The sequence below is a fragment of the Acromyrmex echinatior genome, chromosome 1, assembly GCF_024713525.1.
Source record: "Acromyrmex echinatior isolate Ae372 chromosome 1, ASM2471352v2, whole genome shotgun sequence".
NCBI classification, from domain to species: domain Eukaryota; kingdom Metazoa; phylum Arthropoda; class Insecta; order Hymenoptera; family Formicidae; genus Acromyrmex; species Acromyrmex echinatior.
Genome location: NC_141852.1, coordinates 22,287,509 through 22,307,373, shown reverse-complemented (window position 1 = coordinate 22,307,373; position 19,865 = coordinate 22,287,509). Strand labels below are relative to the sequence as shown.

Sequence of the window (19,865 nt, the reverse complement as noted above, 5' to 3'; positions counted from 1 at the left end):
GATTTTTCAAATTTAATTATTATCTTTTAATTAATAAATAAATTAATTAATTATAAAGCATTAATTTAATAAATTAAATAGATTTTACAAACACAGTAATTATGTCAGATTTCATCGCCAACTTCGGAAAATTAAATATTTCTCGTTGCAGCAACAAATTGATGATGCACGATATTATACACTGCTGTTCCTTTGTACACAATATAGTAAAATATTTATGATCTCAAACCGCTGTGTTATCGTTTACTCAGGCCAATAAAATGACAGCCATATTATCTCTCGAGAGGCGATCGTGACAGACACCGTAAGATTCTAAATGTGCACTTTGTGTAGTTGATAATTATCGATCATACTTAATTAATTTTTGTGATCCGTAAGTATATTAATATGCATCAATTGATGGTCAGATGATTATCGAAACTGTATTTCTCGATTTATACATTTCGAACAAGAACTGAAATAATTTAAAAAATAAAAATTTTTTAAATGTTAACATACGTATATGTCTTGTTTCGGATTTTAAATTCTTCATTAATTCAAATGTAATATGCCAATCATTCTCGGATTGAAAGCGCAAGAAGATATACGAATTACAAAATTGAGTGATTTAAATAATGGAAAGCAGTGATAAATCATTCATTAATACATGCATTTTGCAGGATTTATTCAGAACATATTGTGAACGCAATACTATATTTCGATGGTACATTTTCGAAATTCCATTATGTTCTTAATTAGACAGTAATTCGACTTTATTAATTGGATCGCGCTATGTGGTTGCACGTCAGATCGAAATTTTACGATACTTATAAACGATGTTATTCTTTAACAATACTTTAACAATATTTAATCTAATTAGTTGTCGAACTGATTTAACCTCTTGTCTTATATGATTCAATTGTGATCGCGCACTATAGTTTATGAGGATAATGTCGTCCATACGCTAAGGTAATTACAATTTGAAAGCCTTAAATACAATAAAAAGCACAGACAATAAAAAAATAAGAGATTTTTTTAACTTATCAGAAATCGTGTGTGAAACTAGAGTGCACGGTTTTTTATAGTTTCACCTCCTCTGGTTATTATAATAATTATTATATTATTAGTAACAATAACTATATACAGTAGTTCTCTCAACATTGAAAAAATTATACTATAAAATAAAACTTCCGACGGGTCAAATCTGATGGACTTTTTTTTAGAAAGAAGGCAAAGTAATAATTCCGGCAAATTCCTATAATATCTGGCAAGAGAATTATTGATTTCTAGAGAAACACTAATCCGAAGATGGCAACTATTCCTGTAATCCGTACCACGAGTCTCATTCGATATTATAAGACAAAGAATTAATAAGTCAATTCTAAGTAGAATCAGGCTTGTAACTTGATCTCGTAAGAACTTATGATTGGAAAACTTAAAACTTTATACAACTTTATATCTTTACAGCTTCTTGCTAACCGTAATTTACAAATACGAGAAATCGTAGATATTACAAATGAATGTACGTCTTACGATATATGCATAGAATTACAATTCCAATCCGAAGTTTTTACAAATCTCACAAGAACAAATTACGAGTCTTACGATTCTGCTTAGAATTGACCCATAAATACAGTTCACTTCCTATTTCCCAGTTAAATGCGCGAAATAATACGCAAATCTCTGAATTCAGTCGTTTAAATAAACAGAAAACGGAAAAACCATAATTATTTATCAATAACGGATTAGAAATACAAGGAGTACGATATTCGGCTTACAATTCATTTCATAGTACGTTAAATATTTCGAATCGGTTCGGTAAACCGACGCGCTGCGCGGCCTTGGTATTTGTTGTTGTGTCGCACGGCGCGTTGTGTTTACGCAAACTCACCACGCTATCATTCGCATAGGGAAACCCGAGCGGACGAGTAATGGCATGATCGCGTGATATATTGTCGCGTTATTTCTATCTAGAAACGCAATTACTAGCAGTTATCGATTACCGATCTATGAAGTTGATTAATTTTTACAACTATTGATTCGTATGAGCGCATCGAAACTTACTTACCGAAGCAGATAATTCGCGTGCCTTTCCAAAAGAAAAATCAAAGCAAATAGAAGTGAAAAATCTTATTATCGTGATAGATTTCAAAGATTTAGCGAGTAATATAATTTGACGTTCAACAGCAAAAGCAGCTTTGCAACTATGGTAAGATTCTTTAATACGATTGATTTATACATTTAGATCCGGTGCGGAACTAAAAGCAAGATCCAATCGTATTAAAGAATTTTACAATAGTTGCAAAGCTGCTTTTTCTGCTAAACGCACCCATTTTATCTCTTTACTAGGTTTGTTCGCGTTGTTTGTACTTTTTGCATTCAGTGCTTCGCTTTCTTTTTCTTCAACGCCCGAATAAATATTGATCTCATTGTAAGTACAAATATTTTTGGGAATTTTAAACAATGTGAACAGTCCTAATATTTTTCAATTTCTCATTTGGATATCGTGTCGCTATTGAAATCTTTTTACCGAGCAAGTCAATTAATTTCGTATTTTTTTAACAGTTTATCGCATTTTAATTAATCATTGATTCAATTTTATTAACCTACTATATTGCATGACAACAAAATGAAAAACTAACGGTTTTTTAAATAAATTTTTCCATTACTAACATACAACGTATTGCGAAACGTATCGAACATGAATCGTAACGTCGTGCAAATAATTTCCGTCGTTAATAAAGTAATACAATAAAGTGCGTGACGTCTGCGATTAACATCGGAAGTGCCGTGCAAGGTGCCGCGTGATCATTGTGTTCTAACATAATTAGTGCGCGCACGATCGCAATGGATCGTGTTTCCACGAGTGAATATCGTGTGAGTGCCACGAAGAAGAAATGGCACAAAGGAACAAGAGAGGAGGTGGAGGCCCGGGGAGGCATCGGACGACCGCGGAGCAACAGTGGAGTGAGTAATTTACCATTCGTTACTTCTGTCCATTATAACATTTTATGAAAGCTTATATATATTTAAGGAAAAGATTTTATTTTCTCAGAAACATTACTCTTTATGCTCGTGATAATTATCTTTTAAAAAATCTTTTAAAATGTATTTTAATTATTTCAAGCGCTGTTCTAATTCGAATATATTTGTATTTTGTAGTTTAATGTATAGTTTGCACTATATTTCGCTGTTGCGCACCGTATAGGTGAGTGATAAATTATCTTCTATTTTAAACTAAAGTAATAGATCTGTGAAGATAAATTGTTTATAAAATGTATGTATAAATATATATATATATATATATATATATGCATCAAAGAATATAATATTACATATAAATACAACATTTCAAAAATCCATTACTTTAAATGGATGGCTATCTATTCCTAAGATTAGATTCAATATATAATACTGAAAATGTGAAATACATTTAAGTATTGATCGATTTATTGTAAAACTGCACGAACACAGAGTAACTTATTATATCGAGCATATTTTGATGTTCTGTTGAAAAGTATTAATTGTGAAATACCTCAGTCATCTAAAATTCAATTCAAATAATCTTGTACATATAAAAAGAATAGTAGAAAGTATTTCACTGATAAATTAAAAAGTGTCAAAGTAAAAAATTGATAGTAGGTATTACAGATTTCCGTAAATAATAAATAATTTACAAATCTCTGATAGAAAAATTAATTGCTTTTTGCTAAGCACTCTCCACAGATAAGATTTTCAGAGAGCATAAATGAAAATACATCAGGATGTATTATAATAATATTGGAGAATATTTACTGATAATTAGATTAAAAGTAATAAAGTAAAAAGTGATAATGGGTGATAGATTAAAATTAATAAAGTAAAAAGTGGTAATGGGTGATATTGGATTTTTGTAAAAATAATAAATTATTTAAAAATCTGATAGAAATATGTATTATTCTGTGTGTGTGTGTGTTTTGCCAAATATTCTCCGCAAATAAAATTTTTTCAGAAAGCAATTGAAAACATTATGAAGCTGTATAATATCTAATTGCCAATTAGTCAGTTTTATTAAATATATTATAATTAATTCAACTTTCAAATTTATTGTTTGGATAGTGAAAAATACACAAAAAAAGAAATAAAAATGTAATGAACAAGATAATGACATTTTTGCAACTTCTATATATTTTTTTTAATTTTATTTCCTTCATATCTTATTAATAATGACAAGTGCATACTTCATACGCATAAATTTAAAAAATAATGAATAATCATTATTAATTATATTTATTTTATATACTAATTTTATTTTAAATTTGTATAGCCTATTCATTCATATTTATTGATAATTTTATTTTATTATATTATATATTTCAAACAATCTAAAATGATATGAAATCAATTAAATATTATATCGTAAAACAGAAAACATTCATATATAAATTATCTCAGATTTAATTAATTGTTATTGAATTGTCCAATAGCGTATTTCAATATTCGAAGTGTTTCGATTATCTCACTACTCTTGAAACGAAATTTATACGTGCAAAATTGATTTGTACCAATTCTTCTATTTCTTACAGTTCTTCTATATAAATTAGCTTAAATTTAATTAATTATTGTTGAACGCTGTCCAATAGTCTATTTCAACATCCGAAATGTTCTGATTATCTCACTACTTTGGAGACAAAATTTGTACATCCAGAATTGATTTCTATCAATTTTTTTATTTTTTACAATTCTTTTATTTTCACTCATATATAAATGATTTATTTACAATATAATTAATCCTCCTTACGTTAATTTATGATTAATGAATTTATTGGTGCTCTATTTTCGTGTCGTGACGAATCGAGCTGTGGCGTGCGATTAGGTTGCACAATAACGCGATATTTTCGAGATTAATAAGGGATTAATTTAAATGCATAACGCGCTATTGGCGCGGACGTTATAAATTCTATCTCCTCGATTAATATTCGGTGCCATCAGTGACTTGTTGATCCGTTCGTCGGATGTACATCATATTCAATCATAACCGCACCCACGTAATGTAAATCCCATTATAACGAGTGTGCTGCAATCCAATATTGCCAGTACATCTGCCATCGATATTAGCAAGTTACATCTGTGTCGATTTAGTATAATGGATTTTCTATGTACCAACATTGATATCAACGACAGGGGATGAATGTCATCTCGCTGTCGTATTCACAAAAGCGAGAGGTTACAGCGTGTATCTTGGATATCGTTGATATTTGACAGATCAAAAGTAACTTGATTTTATCTTAATCACCGAAGCATACATCTCTGACTAATTAAATTATCGTTGATGAAATCCGTCACGATTAAAAGCAAAATTACAATGCACGGAGTTCGGAAAAGCGATAAATTCGAACGATATCGACAACTCACATCCATTTCCCATGCCTATTTATAATGCCCGTATTTATCTACGAGGGAACGAAATTCTATTCGCGATCACATTCTAAAATTTTTTTCTTTTTTGAACGTATAATTCTGTCTCTTTATTGATCTTTTGTTTTTAATTCTCTCACAAAGTTACACATATATCTTATAATTTTTCTATATTAAATCCCATAAAACCCGCTGTAAAATAAATAAAACATAACCGACACTTTTTAATAAAACTTTTATTGGTGATATTTCAAAGCTATGAAAAGAAACTGAATACAGACATATTGAATAGGAAATAGCACGATCACATGAACGTATTGATATTTTTCGAAAAGCGTGGTAATCATTGGGTAGATATTTTATATAAATCCCGCTTATTGATTTCTTCATTTCACGTTGATGGAAATTGAAATTGAAAGTTAGGTATTCTCGTATGCCGTAATCGAAAGAAGAGAAATGTATGAAACAGCATATAAAAAAGGAAAGGTAAAAAAAAAGAGTTCTTGAATATGACTGTTTTTTAAAGTATCTCATCAATAGAGAGAGAGAAAGAGAGAAATTTTTGTCTGTCGTTCGGAAATTTCCATTTCTTGTAAATTTTTTCATTAAAATGGTAAGGTCTAAATGATTTTATTTTAATATCTAACAGTTTCCGAGACTTGTCTCTCACGATGTCGAACACATAAGCCATTTTCTTATCGATCGTTTTTAGATGTGACTTCTGTTAGAAATTACGAATCAAAAATCGCTTCATAAGACAGAAGCGCGAATCGGGACGTAAAACTGAATGATAAGAGTCGTGGCGGTATTATAAACGGCGCGAGTAGGTATTGGTGTGTCGATCATGAGAAAAGTAGTCTCAAAAGTGCGAAATGCTGGCATTCTTCCCCTTCATACGCCAAGATGCCTCTTTATCGCGAATTCGAATACTATACCTACTGAAGCAAGGCGCGCGGCGAATGATGAACCAGGTACCGTTGCCGTTGGGGTGTTTTGGAAGCAAAGCCCGAATAAAATTCGCCGTTCTGGGGGTGATGAACCGTGATGACGAGAAACGATAAAGGGGCGAAACAGTACCGTGGAGATACACAAATTTAGAGTACAGAAGGCACTGAAAGAGTCACTCCAGCTACATCTTATTATATATAAGAATAGGAACGAGTATGTGAGTCATTTTTCTTTTTCGATGAAGATATTTAAGTTATTATTTTAATAAACGAGAAAAATATTGCTCTTATATCATTTTTGCTGCCTCTACTGCAAGCTCTATTGCGAATCCATTCAATTATAAATCTCTTTACCAAAAATGTCAAACAATTTAATTTTCTTTTTGTTATATCTTAAATTTGGATAGTATAAATTTGGATTATTTTTAAAATATACTTTGAATTCAACGTACTCATTTTTTATGCGAATCATGTCATTTTCATTCCTTTATTAATTAAGTCTTTTAATTAACGGTGACTCTATTAAAGTCACTCATTATAAACCTCTTTGTCTAAAATATCAAACAATTCAATTTTCTTTGCGTTACATGTGCAAATTTGAATTATTCTTAAAATATACTTATATTTAAAATATCATACTTAGTATTCATTCTTTTTTATACGAATTATGTTATTTTGATTTTTTTCAAATTTTACTTAGTGCCTTTTAATAATAAGTTAAATGGATCTTACAGACCCAGCATCAATAAGTATATGTTTTAGCGTCAACTTCGAAGAATTAATGTCTTCAGAAAACTCATCTCGCGATCAACAATATTCTTTAAAAAATATCTGAACGATATCGAATTTAAAATGCAAAATCGATTGCGTTTGTCAATTGTAATTTTTTTTTTCATGGCACCTCTGCTTTTGATTAATTCTGATCCAACACAAATGGAGTTCGATTCGTAAAATCCGATATCGTAGATATATTTTTGAACATTATTCACATATTAAACCCGATTCTGTGGAACTGATGACCTGGTTTTCTGAAGTCAGTGAGTTAACCGTGCGCTCCGGCGTATGCGGGGATGAAAAACGTCACGCTTCGATCGTCGCATTTTCTGCAGACATTCGGGCGAGATTTAAAATTATTGAAGCAGTACATTTCCTCATTTAACGATCACTCCTGATTTTGTACTTTTAAAGTTTTCTCGAACACGAAACTTCTTTCTAGTGCGCCAAGTGCTCATCCTTTCTTGCATCGGTAAATTTACGGTGCAATAGAGAAACGAAGATAAAAACTTTGCTGACGAATCATATACAATACGATACATATATATGCGAAAATTCAATCGACGTAATGATAAAAATTATGTTATACCATTATGTATCTTTCATTCAATCGCTACGTTTTACAAAGATTTTTATATTGTATATAAACGTGTGTAAATATACGATATGTATATGATGTTTATTTAGATCAGCATTTAATATTTTTCAATTCACAGCATATTAAATAATGAACCAAATTTATCAAGATTGTATATCGTTAGATATATATATTGAGCATAAGTCTCTTACCAGATACTGTTAACATTCAAAAATAAACAGTAAAATTCTAAAGTCTTAGTTTTAGTTCCTATTTTATTATTTTAAAATTGATAACCACATTGTTTTGATTAAAATGAGAGTAAGCACAATATAATGGAGGTAATTTTCACAATTTTTAAAATATTTTTTTATCTTACTCGCTTTATTCGCTTGCTTATTTACTTTTAATTTTTCTTTTATCTTTTCTTTTTTGCGACACACTTGGAGACCATTTGCGACACACCGGTTGAAAAATCCTGATTTAAACTGATGGCTTAAATTAAATTATCATTTAATTATCCTTGCATATATTTTTTATTTATATTATTCTATTTTTTATTTACATTATTCTGTTTTATCTATGATATTATTTGATTATTGTATTTTAAATTATTTAGCATGCTGTGATATATAACTTTCTGTTTATATATTACAATATGTGGTATGAATAAAAATAATTTTAAACCGCATCACAATGATATACGGAAAATATAATACATAAATATGATATAAATGATATAAATGATATAAATAGATAAATTACCTTTGATGCATTGACGAATGATTTAATTTACTCGCAAATACCACAATATTTCATTAAGCGAACAAAATGGAAGCGAGATATGAAATTCACCTTATATGATATAGTTTAAAAATCGTGTGGGCGCAGAATAAATAAATCTGAACACAAATAAAGCAACCGTATATTCATATGACGGATATGTTATTGTCCTATCGTATATTGTCCATGCTCGGCAGGTGAATCTGCTTTACATATTTTACCACAGTACAAACGCAGTACGTACATTTCATGAATGATGCTATATTCGCGAATGCGTTTACAAGTCTGAGAAAGCTTCGGTGTATAAACCGGACGTACCGGAAGATGCCTTTCTAGAAAAGAGGCTGAATCCCGTAAAAGGAGCAGAAAAAGTTTGAAATCACAGAAGTGTGACATCTCGATTCCGGTTGCGCAAAAGAACAGAAAATTTTTAAAATAATTTACATCCGCCAACGATCTTCGCGAATCATAGAGATAAAAAATATGCATAAACGATAGTTTCGCTCTTTGTTCGCTTAAATTAAATGTCGACAGAATATTTATAGTAAGAAATTATCGTTATGCTTTTCACAATATTATTATATTTATGATATAAAAAATAAAAAAAAATTTCTATGATTCTCATCATTAATGAGTCCGTGATTTGCGTTTGAATAAATTTTACATGCAGCTGTGCATATATGCGATTATTGAAATAATTATCATAATGTTTAGTCGCCGTATCAATAATAATTATAAAATTTGATGAAATTATATTATCTCAATGGATGCTACGAGTTACAATGTACGGTGTGTTCTAAAACAATTAATATGTAATTTAATGAGAAACGTTGAAAATTAATTAAATGATATTAATTAATTAATTTAATAAAAAGAATAATTTTTCAAAGTAATTACATCAGTATAATTTTTTGCAGAATTTTAAAACATATATATATATATATATATATATGTCACTCATAATTAGCAACAATATGCAATAATATGTATGAAAGTAATTTATGACACCACGGACACAGTGTTCTATTTCTACAATATCAAATGTTAATATATAAATGTAATATTTATGTTAAACAGCTGATTTATATTCATAGCCGCATGAACAAAATCATTTCGCTAAACTGTACAAAATTTTAATTAGATACCTACAAATTTGAAAATAATTTTGCTAGATTATCAAAATAACAGAATTATTCAGATCTAACAAAATTATTTTCAGATCTATACGTAACTAAATTTTTAGGTACTTCACCAAAATCATTCTTTACGTGTGATTATTTAATTTTTCATAACGTCAAAGTTTAATAAAGTTAGACTAGACACCTAGTATTACATAATAAATTAAATCGCTCGACAGAAACATCTATATTTTATATGCTTTCATCGATGATTCTGTATAAATTTGATTATATCCAATTAATTTATTTACGCACAACTGACATTGTTACCATTCTATCAATAATCGATAGAATGGTATCAATAGTCGAAAGGCTTTAATAAATTAAATCTAAAAGTAGTAAGTTAATCATTTAGGATAAGACCGATATGTGAATACATATATGAATAAATTAACGATGTAAGAGAAGCTCAAACTGTGATTAAAGTGATGTTGAAATAATATTTCGGTATGTATTTTAAATATTTATTTCAAATACATATAATATTACATGCTGATTATTTTCGAACTTGCAACATAATCAAATAATAATCTCACAGATTAAATGATCATCGATTTGATGCATCTTAAATTGTAAAGAAACTTATTGCGAAAAATACTACCTTAACCAAAATTCGAATCTGAAATCTCCGACTTTCCGAGGCAGGTTTCTCAGCCAATTCGAGGCATGTGGCAATATTTGTCGCAATAACCAGTATGTGTAGAGGAAAGAGTACGCATTGAAAGGCGAGCATGTATAAACAAATATTACCACATGCCTTGGTGGTCGAATTGGCTAAAACACCCACTCCGAAAGTCGGAAAGGAAATTGAAGAGAAAAGTTAGGAAAAGTCGGAAGGTCTCAAGTTCGAATCATGGCTGAGATAAATTTTTTGCAATAAGTTTTTTTCACAGATTTAAAATGCAAATAATAAAATGCTAATCATATCGATGCGCAATCATATATGTGAAATAAACATATTTAAAATATATAGAAATATTATTTTCATCTCTAACTTTGATTATAGTTAGCGCTTCTTTTACTTATTGTATATGTGTTGCGTGCACGTGTGCGTGCGTGGTATGTGTGTGTGTGTGTGTGTGTGTGTGTGTGTTTTAGTTAATTTAATATAATTTTTAATTTTTCATCTGTAGATTTTAACCAAATCTCTTAAATGCTAACAATTTTGTATAAAATTCAAATTATAGAAAAACTGACATAATCTGAGGAAAGCTGCATTTAAAAGTATGCTTTATATACTTCTGTAATTTTAAAATAAATTGTTTGCAAATGAAATAAATTTATACAAATTTGCAACAAAAGTTGAAAATCTCTCGAGTATTAAGCGGTGTCCGCGTCTTTTTGAAATTCTAGGGATATTTCTTAATGTGTAGCAATAGATAAAAAAGCTAGCAGTCGCACGCAGGCAAATTGTCCTATTAATTGTCTTATTAATGAGCCATAACCAAGTATAGTAAGTAGAAAACGAGTGCAGCGCACGGACGACAATGAGAGCTGTCGAAAACAGGTCAGACTATTTATGGGTTTTTTCTTCACGTAACCACATTTCAGGCTTTGCCACTATTCCGTGCTGCTTTTAGATCGCGAGAGAATCGCGGTATCCGACCAACGAACGTAAAAAGAAGCTCTTGCTTGCGCTTTTCTTCTAAGTTTCTTGCGTATTTGATGGCATCCGTCTCCTTAGATTAAACGTATATTTTTGGTCCACGAAGAAAAGATAAAGTTATCTTCATGCCGAAGTTATCGAACACTCCGTCGTGCAGATAAAAATTTGTAACAATCATTAGAATAGCAATTGTCGTCGATTTTACTCCGATAATATAATCGACAGAAATGATTGTCTTTTTATTTCTAGAATAAAATAATAAAGTACTCACATAAAATCGTACGTTCTCATATCCGTCTCATGTGATGTTATTGATGTTACATATAACGATGCATGCTTGAATATGTATTTGAGAGTATTTTACATATCGACAGACAACAATAATAGAATGTGTCTCCACATAATATGGAGCCGCAAACATACCCTCTATACGTACCACTGGTTTAGTCTCTTTCGAGAGATTTTTTTTTTCAGTAAATATCCATAAAAATTCCTGTCAAAATATCAACATGAGATGAGTCTTGGTGTGATAAAACATTTGTTGAAACAGAACTGGTGCAGAATTATCAAAATACAGACTACAATGAATAACGAACGACAGTCGAAATTCTGTTTTTGTACATTGAGAGAAAAACTTTTGATATTTGGAACTATAATTACATGTCACTATAATTATGATTATTACTAGTTACCAACAAAAAATGATTATAATTAGTTATTATTATTATTAAAATTGCATTGATTGCAATTATTATAAATTATAATATAGTTAAAATATAATATAGTTTTAATCATTTTTATAGTAATAATTATAGTCATTTCCGATTGCTAATTATATGTATTTGTTTGCTAGAACTATACATATAGTTTAGTACTAATTTATAGCAGAAATAATCATAGTAACATGTAATTAGAGTTACAAATACCAAGTGTCTCTCAGTGTAGAATCCAAGAAAATAAAAAAGAAATTAAAGATTATTTACAAGTTTGCGCAAAAGTAATGCATTCTGTTCAATATGAAGAGAATATATGCACTTTCTTGTTTCAATTTTCTTAATTATTTCTGTGTAATTTACATAATGACAGACTGAAATCATTAACCCGCAATCGCGTAAAATAATTCAGCATGAACAATTCAGCGTTTCCTTGCTAGGCTGATATAATAATTTTAGCTCTTTGAAATGTTTCATCTGTGCATTACGGTCGGTTAAATTAGTCGCGTCATTTTCCTGTGAAATCAACTATTAAAGTTACAAGCGAATAATTTATTGATGACTGTACAACACGATACTGATCAATAATCGCTACGAATGAATGGATAAATGTAATAATCGCATCGAATGTTAATTGGCCGCTTAATTATTTCTCATTATGACAATCGCTTGTATATTGATCACATGCATAGCTTCGTAGATGTCTCATAGTTTTCACGCGGAAAAGCTTCCGCGTCGTTGCTATACGTGTGAAATACTCGCAGTTAAACGGTACTTTGACATAATTGCTTATTGCGAAAGTGTCGTAAGCAGGTGGGTTAACCCGATCGTTACTGTACTTGAGTAAGCCGGCTATGTCGATAAGGCTTACTGCCTTCAAAGACGTAAAGATAGAAGCCGATTACACCGATTAATTGGTTTAACTCGGTAAATTGCGCTCGCTTATCTCCATCTTTAAACTGTAGATATATATATAGGTAGTAAACTTTTCACATTAAATCTTTCATAATGCAATTGCTAATTCAAGGTGTCAAATCTCTCATTCATATTTTTTACGTTGTAAGATAATAAAAATTATATATATTAGGTGTTGGAATTAATTCGTAGCGTTTTACAAGTGATGGGAAGTACTTTCATTAATGTATTTTTTAATGCTCATGTGAAATAAATAACATTCTTTCATTAAAAAACGCTACGAATTAATTCCAACACCTAATAGTTACATATTATATTTCATACGTGAAACTTAAAAATTTCGATAATTGAAATATACTAACTTTTTTACTAACTGCATAAATTTTTTGAAAAAAATTTTAAAGAAATGCTAATTCGTAATCTTGAAAAATGCTTATTATAATAATTTATCACATATCTGAAATATGTGTATAATTGAAATTTAAACATAAATTTATTATCTTCTATATCAATATAAATATAGTTATGTATAATGTTTCATGCGCGCAAAATTTATAACGAAGTTTTGATGTAGTTAAAATATAGTAACTTTATTATTACTCGCGTAAATTTTTTAAAAGAAATTTAGTCAATTTGTAACTTTGAATTATTTACGCACGCGATATACAATTTAATACATACTTACAATTTAATACCTACTTCAATTACTGTGTAATTGAAATATAAACATAAATTCAGCACGGCATTACTCTCATCTCAGCAAACTTCGTTATTTAAGTATTCGCGTTTCACGTTTCGCGCTATATAATTGCACCTGCTTAAATATGAGTTTTATTTGTCTAATACATACGAAGTTGACGAAAATCATTCATGCTTGGCGTTAAATGTTGAATGCGAATAAGCTACATCGCGGATAAGCGTCAAGCGTCTGAACTTGCGCAAATCGTACAAGAGGCACTGAGAGTTGCCACACAGGCACGATCCCCGAGTGTTAAGCTCAGGTACGTGGAAGTATATAACGCACGGTACGTGAAGAAAATTCCCATTGGTCTCGGCAAATCGATTCGGAGTACAATTTGGCAAGGAAATCGGATTTCCAATAACGACGCGACGCTGATTATCATGCGATTGCCACCTTGCCGATCGACGCCGAAACGGAACGAAGAAGGCGGATACCGATGAGAACGCATGAGAGTATTCCAAGTCAATCGGTGGAATTGGTGCCATTGCGATTCTTCGCTCGTAAAATATTTTCAGAGCTTTCTCTTGCTTTCCATTATCATAAACTCCATATGCAGCTTGTTACAAATGAATTATTGTTTCATATATAATAGTAATATCAAATGTGGCAAGTTTCGCAATTGCATCATAAATAAAATTACTTCAATATCCACTCGTATTTCTTGCCTTTCGTGCTGATCGTATAATGTAGTTGATCATATAACTGTACTATATGTTTAGGAAATATCGAGACTATCACATTCGCTAAACTGCAAATCATAAATTCACGTCGATTTAATGGCCAATATTTGATACACTTGCGCTTATTATATCGAGCATCCTAAATAGCCTTACTGCGTTTGAAGCCTTTAGTATTATTTGCTTCCACACCGGGTTGCTTACTTCCAGTGAACGACCGTCAACCGAATTAAGAACATCCCAACCGTCTATCCCAAACGATAGAGTAATCGTTCAAGATGTTCAAAGCCGAGAATTCGCCTCGATCGATGCACTCGGATAGGTAAAAATACACGTCAAAGTCTACATGCGGAAGCGACTGATCGGGAGCGTCTGGCAGCGAGGGGATCGATTTTTAAGAACGGCATACGGAAATATTGGTTCGGGTAACGACTTCCGTTCCCCGTGTTTACGCCCCGGTAGTCAAGGGTTAAGGCGTCTCGAGAGACGGGTTTCTTCCGTAGATACGCATGAGAAGGAATGTAAGACGGAGAAAGCGACAGAGAGGAGAAAGAAGGCGAGAGGAATGTTAGTACCGAACGAAGAGATGTACGTGAACACGAAAAAATATCTTTCCTGTTCTCTCGGTTTTTCTAGCCTCACAGCTAAGTAATATTTCATTCGCAACGTATGTACAGAATGTTACAAAAATCGCTTGGTTTTATTGTTTCTTCCACTAGCATATTATGCCCATCGAATATTAAAAGAGGCAAGCGAAAACTGAAGTTCTATAATTTTATCTGTGTGTAATCTTTATTTAGAATTTTATTTATATATAAAAAAATACATGCTAATGCCGCAAATTAGGAGAGTTGTAAAGAGTTGGACTCGAGCAAATTCTTGTGTGTCAAATTCAAATTTGTGACGAGAGGACTGCGGTCGAGATTTAACGCGCAAATTAGGATGTTCTGAATGCAAATGTGCAGTCTGAAAACCACGAAGTATTTCCTAATTGAGTCGGCAATGATCCCCATGACTGTTCCAATGACATTCCTCTGTGAAAATCTCGTTCGAGATGCATCGCGCGATAATAGCGATGAAACTTTGTTTCCTCTGCTGCTCATTAACGTCAAGCATTGAAGCCGTTAAATCGAAAAATTATCTTATTTTTCGTGAATCTAACACATCTCTCTCTTCCTTTATTCAGGATCAGATTAATGTGCAATATTCTCATGAATGAACAATATTGTCATAATTTTCATCGGGTGCCTCGAGGTTTAACTTGTAAATGGATAATCACGAAGCATAATCATTAACTCCGAGAGTATAATAATTAACTGCAGTAGGTTAACTCCACGCGTTTATTAGCTATTTGCAAATTGTAAATTGTAAATATAATCAGATGGGAACTAGGATGACATTGATTCAGCTAACTCAAAGTAATCTACCCCGAGTGGAGCACGAATCAATTAATTTTATTGGATATGATTTGAACTCATATCGACATATCGGATATGAGAAAATATCTCTCTATTAATATGATTAATCGACCAGTAAGAGTCCATTACCGTGATATATTTAGACGTGAGTAGTTTCCGGGTCAGCAAACTATCTATTTAAACCGATATAAGGTTCTTCTAATCGACATTCGTTAAATCGACGTCAACTAGAAGTATACTCGTGAGGAAAACTACAGACTTCAGCGGAAATAATCGTCGTGTATAGTACAATCACGATACGTTGAAGATAGTAACAGTGCGGCTTTACGGATTGCTTACGACACGGGAGATCACATGCGCCACCGCAATAAATAGATTTTACACGCTGGGTGGCAACAAAACTGGCTTCGGCGGGATAAGCCGTTACACTCTTTTCGATACTTCCTATACATGCGCCACTGCATTCTGCAACTTTACTGCGCCGCGCAGCCGTGACGTGGCTATAAATAACGCCGAAATAGCGTGTCCAACGTCCGACCAATAAATCTACATATAACCCCGGGAGGGTAAAATAAAGTTATGGGTCCGCTTCATGCACTGATACAGTCCGATAGTTTATCCTGCTTTGACTGTTGCAAGTAGTCACTTCGTCCCTCCGGCACCCTCTTTAGTTCTGCCTTTCGGCATACCGGAAACTCGATGTCCCCCTTTCATGCTCTTTTCATTCGCCGCGCTTCTCCCTCTGTTCCTCTCTATCACACGAATTCACGCATGCATCCCCCGGTTTGTTACTACCCCGCCCTTCTCGTGGCGCGTCGTGCAACCGCTATACGAAAATGCATTATTACGTTGACACGTACACAAACTCGATTCCGCGAAAGCCCAGACACGTAACTTCGTGATACATGATCCGCGAAGCCCGAGATAGGTGTGCACGTGTAACCCGTATACAGGCTACACCAAGAAACATATCTAACAGAGGTTCATTCTTGGGAGAGAGAGAGAGAGAGAGAGAGAATTTCAGAATCTATTTAGGAAACACTTAATCCAAGAATTCTGCCTTTGAGGGAATTTCTAGGTTTCAATATTAAATATCTATTCACATAATTTTAGAAATTCTCAACTGTGAAATAACACATTTCAACACGTACGTATTGTATATTTTATTTAATATTTTATTTTATTTTAATTAATTATTTAATATTTATTTATTTTAATTAATTATTCAATATTTTATTTAATTATATATTTAATGCTTTTCTAGTTTGATCGATAACTTAGCAATAATAAATAATTCGTGCAGAGTAATAGAAAAAGACAAAAAGAAGAATACAAAATTTAATCTCTGAATTTTATAAAATTTAATATTATAAATTTTCAAATTTATCATATTTTATAAATTGACATAATTAGATCAATCTATGTGTTTGAAGGAAATATGTAAAATACATATTTCCATAATTGTAATTAGTAAGAATTCTTTTCAATCTCCTTTAAAGAGTCAAAAAATTACCATACTTAACAGATGGTTAATGTTTCACTTTGGACCACAAAAATAATTTTACTTTTCCAAGAAAAATGTGTACTGTTGGGAAGGGTAAGAACGACACCAACAGCGACAACGCGTTTCAGTTTCCTACCCGATGCTCAAGCTTGCCGGCGTTCTCTCAACGCGAGCACTAAACAAGGTCGCCGTAATTAAATTTTTGTCTGACTCGTTTTTTTCCTCTCTTTATTTGTACTGGCTAGCGCTAGGCGGTGCAATTAGTGTCATTATAAAGCTAAAGGAGACGGGGCGTCTCCTATTCTAGAAAGCTGGTGCCACTTCTTACGCAGGCCGTTGAAATAAACGTGTTCCTTGCAAATTTAACGTTGATTTCCGTAGTGCATTCCAAAAATCTCCCAACCCCAAGATCGTGTTTCTGAGAAACATCTTTTGGGCGGGAAGATAGCAGAAATGCGCAAGAAGCGAATAAATAATAAACGTGAAAGATGCACCTAGTAAAGAACTGAATAAATTGCTGAATAAAGTGCGAAACGCGTCTACCTCTCACTTTTTAATGATTCAAACATGACCGAAGTATCTAAATAGTAAGAATTACGGAAAAGCACTAAATAGTGAAATTCTTATACATTTTCTTAAAAAATTGACGATATATTACTTTCTTTATTGACGTATTTTAATATAAATGTAACATTAATATTTCTCCTCCTATATTCATATATTTCTGCATATGATGGAAAAAGTATCACATGTTGAACACATCTCTGAGCACGGAATAAAAATGAAATAATAAATAGAATAAAATAAAAGCACACGTAAATAAAATAAAAAGTAAATAAAATGATGTACATAAATAACGAGTAAAACAGACTGTAACACTACTATAAAAAGAATATTTTTTTCGTTTCATTCTTATTTTTCGATGACGTAATAATAACTTTTATTGAGACATCTGAATTGTATATTATTAACTTCTAAAAAGCGAAACTTGCAACGTGAAAGAACTAAAGAACATCTTTTATTTCATGAAGCCGATGTTACTAAAATGACGTATACATAATACATATATATTGAAATAAACATGCTCTTCTCTTTTTGAATTTTAAATTGATTTTTTTCTTTTCACGGAAAAATCTTTTATTCTCGCGAGTTGTCTCTGAACATAAACGCTCAAAGAATAAATGATAATCAGGCGGATCGAGAAAACTAAACTGTAATTATTATGCAGTGAACTGCATCTTTTTATTAGTATGTATATATAAAAGAATACATTCGAATTCTTCTTTTTTTTTATAGCGAAATAATTATATTATTAAATCATTTTATAGCATTTATATTACAGAATACTATTATTAATGTTCACACGTGCCTTGTGTTTTTATATACATATATATTTTAAAATTATCAATTTAAATTTTGATAATAGATTCCTTTAATAATATTAAGCCTAAAGATTCAAATACAATTCATAAATGAATTAAAAAAAAAAAATTCTACTGATACTTTTTAAAATTTTCGAAAAGATACAAACGCTAAAAATTTCAATAATTCGTTGCGAATTCATTTACGACTAATTACAAGTCGACTGAAGAGCACGTCTCGCACTTTCATTGTAATACCGATCCAAATACATAAAGTTGATCCAAGAAAAACGGCGTTACCTACGTACGTCGTCTGAATAAACGTGTTCCTTATAAATTTAACGCTGACTTCTCCCTCTTCGTAACACAGTCCAAAAACCTCCCAGCTCCGGGCTGTGCTCCTGAGAGTCGCCTCCGGGTATGCGATAAAAGAGGTAAAGTTGCGCAGGAAGCGAATAAATAATAAACGTGAATAACTACCGGAATAAATTGCGCGAATGTAAAACGCGGTCGGCGAACCCACTTCTTTGCCTCTTGATAAGAGGCAACGCGTTTCGTTTACCGAAACATCTGCATGTTATCGATTACGAAGCGCATTGGTATAAGCAAGGCGTGAACGTCGTTTCAATAGCAGCGTGTTATACTTTCGCGTTTACCTCGAAGACAAAGGGCGTCGGGAGCTTCCATCGTCGAGAAAACGGAATTTCTCTTTAGATTCTCGCGGGTACAGGCGCACGACGTTATTGTTCGACGAATGGCTTCACCGAGCGAATGCGCGTGTTACGTTACCGGTTATTGATGAAAGTTTTCGCGACTGTGACGCGTAACGTTATTAGCGCGATTGTGTGTACGATGCGCCGTGCATAAGTTCGTTCTCTGCGACGACATCGTGTGTGAGCGCATATCGATTGCTAGAGATGGAAATAACGCGTTATTTGTCGCGCCGTTGTTACCATTATTTTTTTTATAATGATTTGGCAATAATGACGTTACAATTTTTCGTTACGGTAATGATAATGCCGGAGATGGATATTCTTCATCGAAAAAAATTAAGACGAAATTAATTTATTAGTCAACTAAATTAAATTAATTAGTGTCAAATAAAAAATTTTTTCTCAATGTACACTCATTAAAAAAATAACTTATTATTTTATTCATTATGTATCAAACAAAAGTTATACATTAAAAGTAATTACGTATTGTCATAGTACGCATTACTTTTGCGTAATAACGAGTTATTTTTTCGGTTATGTGTAATGGTAACGAGTTACTTTAAAAAACAACCGATTCTGAC

At 31.8% G+C, this 19,865-nt stretch overlaps 1 protein-coding gene and 1 long non-coding RNA gene across 2 annotated transcripts in view; one reads left to right on the top strand and one right to left on the bottom strand.

Annotated features, from left to right (window-relative positions):
• The window catches only part of kl-3 (dynein heavy chain 8, axonemal kl-3), a 286,847-nt gene that overhangs the window by 168,050 nt on the left and 98,932 nt on the right, over positions 1–19,865 (bottom strand).
• Positions 2,346–19,865, top strand: part of LOC147911071 (uncharacterized) — an 82,272-nt gene continuing 64,752 nt past the window's right edge. Inside the window, exon 1 of the long non-coding RNA XR_015548292.1 lies at positions 2,346–2,946. This is a non-coding gene — a long non-coding RNA (uncharacterized LOC147911071). The remainder of the gene's footprint in view (positions 2,947–19,865) is intronic.